Here is a 9,999-nt window from a genome sequence, read left to right on the forward strand (position 1 = left end):
GGGGGGGGCACTCAAGAGTTGGGATAAGGTTACCCACCCAGATTAGCTGACAAGAGTGAGGGAGTGAGAAAAACAAGCAAGCAAGTTAAAGGTCTTAGTTTACCTGGCCCGCTGTGCTCGGCTGCCAACCAAAGTGCTTTAGGAACCGACCGCTTCAAACGGGGGCCCGGAATGACCCCCCTACCCCCCCCCCCCCCCCCCCCAGCATACGGCAATTCTATTTCAATTTGGATGAAAAAACAAATGGGACTTTTAGAGGCCAATGATTTTATTCAGACAAAAACCCCGGGCTCCTTTTTCGGGGGCCTTTTGAATTCGCACCTCGCCGCGTCGCCATGCAGCTATGAGTGTCGACGGCGACGGGGCTGTGGGAACGTCCCCGAGGACCTCTCATTGAGGCCGAGGGAGGACGCATCTGAAGGCGGGCGAGCGCTCGGCGGTTCAAAGGGCCTCTGGCAGGCATTTAGCGCTTGACAAAAGAACTTGGCAGATCAGTAAGTGAAGCCCAATGTACTACATTAGTGTCAGGACCCCCTCCGCGTCCCTCCCACTTTGCACTTTCATCTCTGACACGGACGTATTGACTTAAAGGAAAGGAGGGGTGCCAGGTCCGCCAAGGTGGGGTGGGTAGCTGTGTGTGTGTGTGTGTGTGTGTGTCCCATTCAATTCCCGAGGTGAGGCGACTGATGCCGAGGGGTGACCACTGACTCGTATAAGCCACCCAGAAGCCCTTTTTTTTCCTCAAACTAGAAGTCACAGGCCGACAAGCGTGTGAGACCTAAACGGGACGGCCCTTTTCCTCTCCTCTCACTGGAATCAGCCTCACCCCATTAGGATATGCTGACCCTGCCGCCCTCCACCCTCAATGAACACACATCCCTTTTCACACCGTCGCCCGCGCTCTCCCGGGGGCTACTGAAGTCCAGCGGCTAACGTGGGTTTGGGTCGTAACGGGGTCGCGACACCTTGACATTGCGGAGGGTGACAGGGAGAGGAGCCAGGGGAGGGAGGGGGCAGCTACCTAGGAGACCTTTCAAGTACTACCTTAAGGAGTAAGATAAAAAAAAAAAGAAAGAAACAAAGTGTTTTAGTAATTTCTCCCCCGTCACACGTTGTTTGCATGGAGTCATTAAGGGCCATTTAGGGTTTTGCCTCAGAGGGAGGAGGCCGGAGAATGTGGGTGCGGGCGCTCCTCTGGGGCAGGGGGGAGGCCGTGGGAGTGGAAGGGTGAAAATGAAAGCTTCGCTCTTCGACAAATCATCCCTGAGTGCCGCTCTGCATGCAGAACATGTGAAATGCCCCCCCCCCCCCCCACCCCCCCCCCCCCAAACACCGCCAACCTCCCCCAATTCAGCAGGCTGTTGGACATTAACGACGACTCCGCTCCTTCCAGTCCAGCGGGGAGTCCAGAGTTGTTGCTCTCTTGTCGCTAAGACGTGAAACAACTTTGTGACTACATGCGTTTCGAAGACATCGCTAAACTATTTCTCGCTCTGACAAAAATTCTCTGGCCGTCGCTCGGTGCAGAGAAAGTGCCAGAATGTGTCACGGAGCAGCAGCTGAATAACAACCCCTGGTGTTCCAGGTCTTTTTTGGCCCGGGGGTTGACGGATAAACGTTGGGTCTCTTGGACGAGCTGAGGCAATCAAAAAGTCTCGCTTCTCAGACTTTTTTTGCTGAACAATGTGAGTGCCTTAATGACATAATAAGCCTTCAGAGCTGGCTGGACCGGCGGTGAAAGACTGGGAAGTCAAATGATGTAAGTAATTCTTTGTCAGCTCTTAAATTTGTTTTTCCTCCCGGAATTCGACGACCCCATAATTGTTTTCTTGGATTGCCGTAATTATCTAATTAAGGGGCTGGTTGTCTGTAATGTGGCACAAAATTGCTCTGAGACTCAAAAACTGGCTGAATGGTTTGACTAATTCTCACAGAGGGGCTGATTTTTGGACCGTTTTTAAGACAACACCTAGCGTGTTCTTTGAAATGCATCTTCAGCCCTTGATGAAAGGCCGTCTTCAGATCTCATTAACGGCACAAAGGCCGACAGTAAATCAAAAAACAGCTTTAAAACAGCTTTAGAAAGGTGACGCTTTACAATCAAAAGGATGTTGGAGCCCAGCAAGAGTGTGACCCGGACCCACCCACATAATTTGATAAGGACTTTGATTTTAAGTCATTAGCTTAATGTTCGGGGTGAGAAGTACTAAGTGAGTGTTCAAAGGAGAGACCTGTCAGGCTAATGTTTATCTGATTACCGAGCTGTCTGAAAAGAACTTCCTCAGGTGCGACTGGTCTGTTGGGGAAACGCACACCATTGGCCTCATCTTGTGCAACTCTCTCAAAGTCAGTTTGGAATTTTGAATGATAACAATGGCACTTCCAATATTGTTAAAGACCCTGCACTCCATCTGTCAATTACAACATTTTGGAATTAAAGCAGGTCTTTGTGTATTTGGTTCAAAGCCTTTTCACACCCATATTTGAGGCCATTGTGCGTGTTTTTAAAGCTAAATTCAGCAGGTTTGCAGCTTCTCAAAGATGAAAGACGGGAAACGGCAGAAAAAAAGTCCACAGTTTTTGCTTCTAATCAATTACTTCCTGTTTGATGAAACGTGTCCAAGCCTTTGAACACAGCCTCATTAAATAGGACAAATATATGGCATCCGGTTTGGGCAGAGTGAGGTGTTTTGCTTTACTGCTGGCCCATCTCTTGTTTCAGGCTAACATATGCCACTAAATGTTTGCTTTCAGGTTACGATGAACAGTTCACGACAAATCAACGACAGAGGTTTCCTCTTTTGCATCTGGACCGAGAGAGAAACCCAATCCAAAAGGAATTGGAGGGGTCAGTCGGCGCTCTCTCGACGTCCCCGATTCTCCCCTTTACAATTTAACCTCAACAATAAGTCGCACTGGAGTGCGGCCGGTGCACAAAAGTCCCCTTTTTCCCAGTGGAGAAAGGTCCCCCGGCAGTTGGGAGTCGAGTCGCTCCTTGAGCCGTTCTCTGCTCCGGCAAAGCTAGCCTGAACCTGCAGTTCCACTCATCCTAATCGCTGAGCCCAATCCATTCCCCTGTCTAGCACCTCTTCAGAGGCCGCTCGCCCCTTTGTTCTGACAATACACAAACGACCATTCAAATGGAGGGACTCTGTAATCAGTGAAATACTAGCCTCTGGGCTTTGTAGAATAGAAAAAAGGGAGGGAGAGAGAAAGAGAGGAACATAGAAAGAGGGGAGAGAGAGAGAGAGAAAATCCATCCATGACCAATCAACTCTAACTACCTGTCTGGCTTTTTAGCTGCAGATGTTATTTGTGAAAAAAAAGAGGGAAAAATGTGCCCGTTCCAGATGTAAGATGTACAAAGGGAAGGCAGGCTGGTACCTCCACCCACCGAGAAAAGGGCTGGACCGCTCCACGCCCATGCAGGTTTTGATATGGCTGATGTTGTTCTTGCTCATGCCTTACGCCGTTTCCCCTCAAAGAACTATGTGATGCATTGCGTCACCTTACGCTAAATTTAGACAGCTTGGAAGATAAGATGAAATATAATTGATGCAGTCTCACTGTCGAAGCATGCTGAGATCTTACTGGATCATTTGGGGTTGAACTTCACATAAACATGTCTCTATCATTTATCCCACTAAAGCAAATACATAAATATCCCTACAAATGGGTTAATCTCTTTTAATGTTGTGAGATTATTAGGTATAAAACATTCAAGGCACTATCTTCTCTATAAATAGTGCTGAAATGTTATTTACTATTGTGATCAGATCTGTCATCTGTCTATATCTTGTTCATGTGTTCTTTCTTTAAGCTGTGAGCTGTTGCTCTCACATAAAACTACTTAGAAATTAAAAGAATTCCATACCTGGGATTATGAGCGTCCTTCAGTGTATTGAGTGCAAGCTTTCGTTAAGTGCACGACGAACGAACGATGGTGGAAGTTTACTTTGTTGTATCCGTGTATTTGGTTCAATTAGTTTCACTCGGCAGTACAATGAACGTAACCCAGTGGCAGAATCTACTAAAAAGACCTTTTTTCACGAGTGTCGGACAACATTACGGAAACAGAGCAAAACATTTGGTCTTTCCTTTTCACAACCTCTGACTTTTCGTTATTATGTCTTACAAAGTCTTGTTCTGAAGTCTGAATGGAATCTCATTGATTAAACCATCTCAAGGATGAAACATACGGAAGTTACATTTAACCGATCCATCGAGCGGCCAATAAGAGAAAGTAAATACTGTTCACAATCACTTAAACTCACACTCAAATATCTTGACATTTTACCTTTGCCTTCTATTCACATGGGATTACGAACAAAATTCGTGTGTCCTTATAATTGGTAGCTTTACTAAAAAAAAGGAGTAGCCGTGCTCAAATGAAAGCAGTTGAACCAGTAAATCAGGGCAAAGCCCAGCGCAGCTTTGTGTTGTAGGTCAAAAAATGCATTAGTTTAACCCAAATGAAGTGTGGGACGTCCCGCGTTGCCAACTGTACGTCATCCCTCCTCCGCACTCCTCTCCTGAAATCCATTTTCTAAATGTGAATCACAAATTGTGTGCGGCCCTGCAGCTTCGCCTACCTGTGCAGGGGAGGAACACATGGTTGAGATACTGAGGGTTCTCTTCAGGGTCTTTTCAGGAGGCCCTTAGAGCTTCCATAGGTCCAAACATTTATTTTCGTGTAGAAACCTCCTCCTACGTGTGCAGTTAAGGTATGATGTATTATTTTACTATTTAGTGGTTTTTAACAAACCCAGCTATGTAGTGAGGGTTGGTGAACTGAGAGCCCACACCACATTAAAGCATCGTAGAGAATGAAGGAAACTGGAGATGTCGAGCGAGAAAACATGCAAGGTGCATGACGGCCTCCCACAGAGCTCGGGGCTTAAGTCATTACAAGGTATCAGCTTTTTGAAGTTAAGGGACTGACAAATTACCTTGTTGCACGACACCGGTGTGAGTGAGGCATGTCTGTCAAATATATGATAAAAGGGCTCCCTGGGGCGGCTGCTGATCTCGGAAAGATAAGTGCGAAACAGATAAATGTGTGCTGAGTAAAGTAAACTTGTGTTGGTTTTGTATACTGGTGCATGGTTTCAAATGGAAGATAGATTCTGACTTCCACCTGTGGTCCCCTCGAGGTAGCAGAAAATACATTTGTCAACATTACCATCACGTAGAAAAGATGTTACTCACCACTTAATTGCTGCAGACTGAAGGAGGCAGGGAAATACTTGACTGAAGACCTTCATGACGGCAACAGGAGTACGTCGATATTGTCCCTTACACGTCAAGGATTGATGATTCATCTGAAACCTTGATCTCAATTGTCCACGGCTCACCTTGGTCCGAGTTGCTGGCCCAGTTTCCACCTGCACCGTCTTTAAGGGGCAATTGAATGTTCCCTGTGCTGGAAAAACAACCGATGATCATATCCAGGGTCTTCTCATCCACCGCTGCCACAGCAGACCCCTTCGGACTGACCTCAACCAAACAGAAGAGGGAGGTTCCTCCAGAGAAGTCCGGCTCTGCACCTCCACGGCGGCCCCCTGGAGTCAGTGGTTTCTCCTGAGCCGGGAACCACGCAAGCGAGGACCTTTCTCCCGACCCCCAGTCAATGATGTTGCTCAGACATTGGCACATTGACATACTACGCCCAAAAAGATGAGCACCGAGGCCCCCTCCCCACCCCCAGCTATGCCTCCAGGAAATGCACACGGTAGCTGCCCCGTGTTGGCTCTTTGGGCTTCAGAGGGTATGGCTCCAGGAAAGGGCCAAGATTTGACCAATGTGGGTGAGCTTGACAGTTTGTTTTATGGAACTTGGGAACATGACCAGTAATAATTGATTGTCATTGATGAAGACCAAGCTGGAGGCCATAGTTAGGACAACTTCCACAAGGAAGTAGGTTTGATTGTGGTCTTGTTCTGCCATTGACACACATCGTCACTCGAGACGCATGTGAAGACGCAGTCCATCTCCAGAGGACAACTGGCCAAGTCCTGCAGTCTTCCATTGGATTTGATCTACAAGATATCCCACTAAGCTCTTGTAACAGTGTAGCTCTTTCGTAACAGTGAGATGTTAGAATTGAATTATTCCCCTTCTGGTTGGTTTACTCTTTTTTTAAGGTAGAGCATGTGACATTCAAAGAGCGCACTAAGTCACCGTGATGGTAACCTGATCAAAAACAACACTGAGGTCACATGGAATCTGACATTTTACTGGAAGTAGCTGCGCACTGTCGTACCTCACCCGGTCCAACCTTCGCTGAACAAGCTACAGACTCGTCTTTTCTCACTATGCACCCACAAGGGAAAAAGTGGGAGATAAGGCCACAGGAGAGAGCGGAGGTGAGTCTCTTCACAGTTACTTCAGTCCTGAAACTCCCCCAGACCTGAGCCCCCCCCCTGCTGAAACATAGAGGAGAGGCTCCTGAGTTTATGGGCAGAGGAATGCAGCTCACATCTTTGCCATAGCAGCCGTGGCGGTAATGCGCTCACATGTTGGCGCTTGTCGAGGTGAGCGCACCTCCCTCTCCTGTATTAATAACCGAGTGTCCTCTTGCTGTACCAACGGGGCTGTTTTTTTTTTTTTTTTTTTTGCTTACGGGAAGATAGATGACGGACTCCCCCACCTCTTTAATTTACACAATTACTTCCCCCCGTGTCTGTTTTTCTGAGATGTTCTCAATCCCTGAATGAACAACACTCAACCCCCCGCCCCCCAGGAGCAGACTTCAGCTGAAGTAATGCGACTACGGCATGAAAATAAATGTGACAGCAGAGTGCAAGGAGTGAAATACTTAAAAATAGCTCTTTTTGTACTCACACTGTGATAAGGCCACATATCCTGACAGGAAAAATTTTTACACAAGCGCATCAGCCGTGACAATCGACTTATAGATATAAGGAATTGTTATGAAGATACAGCCGACTGTCAAATTCTGAGCCCTGAAAGAGAAAATCACTGGCGATGACAATGATGGCTTCCTTTCCGTCTAATATAAACATACCAGCATGATCTCTTTTTCCCCCCAGGGCAAAGTCATTGTTCCAATTTGAAAGCTCCCCGTGAACGCTTGAAATGTTCCCTGGATATTTTTTCCCTGTGCTCCTTTATTTGCTCGTATCCAGGTGATGTGCCAGCCTGTCACATCAAGCACAGACGGCCTTATTTCCTCAGAGCAAAGGTCAAAACAATTGGTGCTGGTTTGAACACCAGTTTGCGTTCGAGGTGTTACGAGCTACCCGAGGAAACTGACATTGTTAACGACACACTCAAGCGTGACACCGGTTTTGACGTCCTGTTGTGCGAAAATACAAAAAATTCTTCATCAGTTTATCAGACAGACGTTGGCCGACGTGCCGCCGTGCGTTAAAATAAAATCTGCAAGCTTATTTGAAGAGATGTGGGAGCGGGAAAACACTCGTCACGCCACGCGGCCGATGAAGGGTAAATAAGTTCAAACACCAAAGTTGAGTCTCGGTGCCACTTGGGGCCGCCAACGTGCACATCTGCCCGTGCACGTTGAACGGAACACATCTGCATGTCCCGTTGCAGAGGAAAAACACTGAGCTGCGTCTCGACCTTCATGTGATCATGCTCATCACTGCTTACAGCGCTGACCACACGTCTTAACCACTGAATTACTACATAGTAGTAACACGTGCTAACACCTGTTGTCATAACATGTCTGTCTTTTTGTCAAAGTACACGCACAGATGTGTTTGAAATCACATATTCCTCATGGTCGTGAGTAAAAGGAAAAAAAAAAAAGGGGCGTAAATGTACATGCCTGCAGAGACATGACCTTACATTTCTTTCCAGCAGAGAATGAAAATATTGTCCTCAATTAGACGTCCTGCAGCTAAATCCTACAAAAAGACAAATTGACTGACTGACACGAGTTTGCTGAAGTTTTGAATAACTTCGTTAAACCGTGATCAAAAAGAGCTACCAGTTAAAATATACACATGTAAGGTGACGTTACATGAAAACTAGTATATAATAGTGACACTGGGTTTAGTGTCCATCCACCACTGCTTCGGTAGACACGCAGGCTACGGCCTTGTGAGTGGCGTGGAATAGTGCGACAGGGAGGTTAGCATTCCCTGAAGGCACTTTAAAGAACAGTGTAGAGTGAGGTTGCACAGTCTCGGCCTCGGACTCATGGAAAAAGAGACCCCGGTCTCTCAGGGAGACGGACTGACACTTCCAACACGTCTGGAGGGAAGCGTGTGCAGGATCACTCTTGGCAGCGAAACACAGGTGATTGCATCAAATGGAAATTTGTAGATGAATTGATACTAGTTGCTACAAGCTGGACTAACACGACGGGGTAATGCAGCGATGGCACACATGCACATCTAAATGTGAGTTTGAGTTTGTTTCTTCAAACACACCAATCCTGGAGATACCGTTTCATTTAAATTGTAAAATGTCAGCTTTGTGAGTCAAAAATGACGAGGTTTAAGGAGTGTAGCGACGGGTTAAATCACATACGGCTGGTAGATCGCACATACTTAGGACTTCTTCTGCCAATATTTGCGGCGTGTACATTACCGTCACGGCTCATTGAGCAGGTAAATCCAGGTGAAGGCTGTAACACGGTGCTGCTTTCAGGAATCAAATCATCAATCAACTGCAGCCATCACAAAGAGGAGACCGGGAATAGAGGAAGTCTGGAGGAGTTCGATCCGGATCCAGAGAGTCTACAAACACGTTGGTTCTTAGGTTTGGTTGGTTCCTCGGCCACTTGTGTAACATCATCTTAGAGCGCCCCCCCTCTCCTTCTCCTCACGTTGAACTCCCCATTGCATTGGTATGGTCTTTTTTCCAGTCATGAATGTAATTCTGGTTGGATTGCACCTTTAATGTGCGCATCATCCCAGAAAGTTCTCCCAACGCCATCTCAACACAATCGCACGCAATGTACATTTTGCTTGTGATTAAACGGCCCGGAACAGTACCGATGATTCGCTATGGATAAAAGACTTTTGAACAACCCCCCCCCCTTCACCACGCCGACAGACACACAAGAGGAAGGCTTTCCACTCGGATGTCGCGTCTGGACGGTTCCTCCCCCCGTGGGACTGCTGGACTTCGGGGAAAGGGCGATATTCCCCGATTGGCCCCGTGTTGCGTTTGGCGGCCTCACACGGTAGTGACACGTGCACGCTCACATGCACAGCCCACTTTCCTTGTCCTGGTGAGCTTTTACTGGGAACTGAATGAGGACCACCATTACCATCAAAGGGTCAGGTCACCCAAATTACAACACAAAGCCACATTGTGGCGTAGCTCTCGGGTCCAAGCGGCTTTAATGAACTCAGCGTTAAAACTAATTCTCCCTCCACTTGATGTGCACCAACTAGGACAACTTTACACATGGATATATAAACACACACGCTTGTGTGCGTGTGCCAATACCTGCAGGCTGGCTCAGTCGAACCCAGGACTGGAATTCAAGACAACCACAGCGGGGGGGGGGGAAGAGTCGTCTTGTTGGGAGCACGACGTTGTGAGTCATCCCGCCGCTCTTCTTCGTGGCTACGCGTGACGGCTGACTCACACTTCGGGTAAAAGGTCAATTAATTAGAATGTCGTTATGTCTCCCCTTGAAGTCAACGCCCGGGCTTCAGTGCCATCCAGTGGTGGTCGCAATTAAAGGGGACGGCTCACGCGCTCGCTTTAAAACACGACTCGTCACGCGTGTGCGTCTGAAGCACTTTTCCCTGCAGCCATTCTGAAATGAGCGGACGTCGGGGGCCTTGATTAACGCTATTAATGTCCAAATGGAAAGTTCACTGAGGACACACAAAATACAATAACCAGGAACAAGTTCACAAGTCAGTATATTTTCTTTTGTGGCTTTTCCAGTGTTGCAGCTCAATAACATAAAAAAACAAACCTTGAACTTATCGTGAATTCAAAAATGTATCTTTAAAGTGGATACAGATGCTTTTGAGAAGTTTTTATTTTTAT

Source organism: Gasterosteus aculeatus, chromosome 4, assembly GCF_964276395.1.
Source record: "Gasterosteus aculeatus chromosome 4, fGasAcu3.hap1.1, whole genome shotgun sequence".
In the NCBI taxonomy this organism is placed as follows: domain Eukaryota; kingdom Metazoa; phylum Chordata; class Actinopteri; order Perciformes; family Gasterosteidae; genus Gasterosteus; species Gasterosteus aculeatus.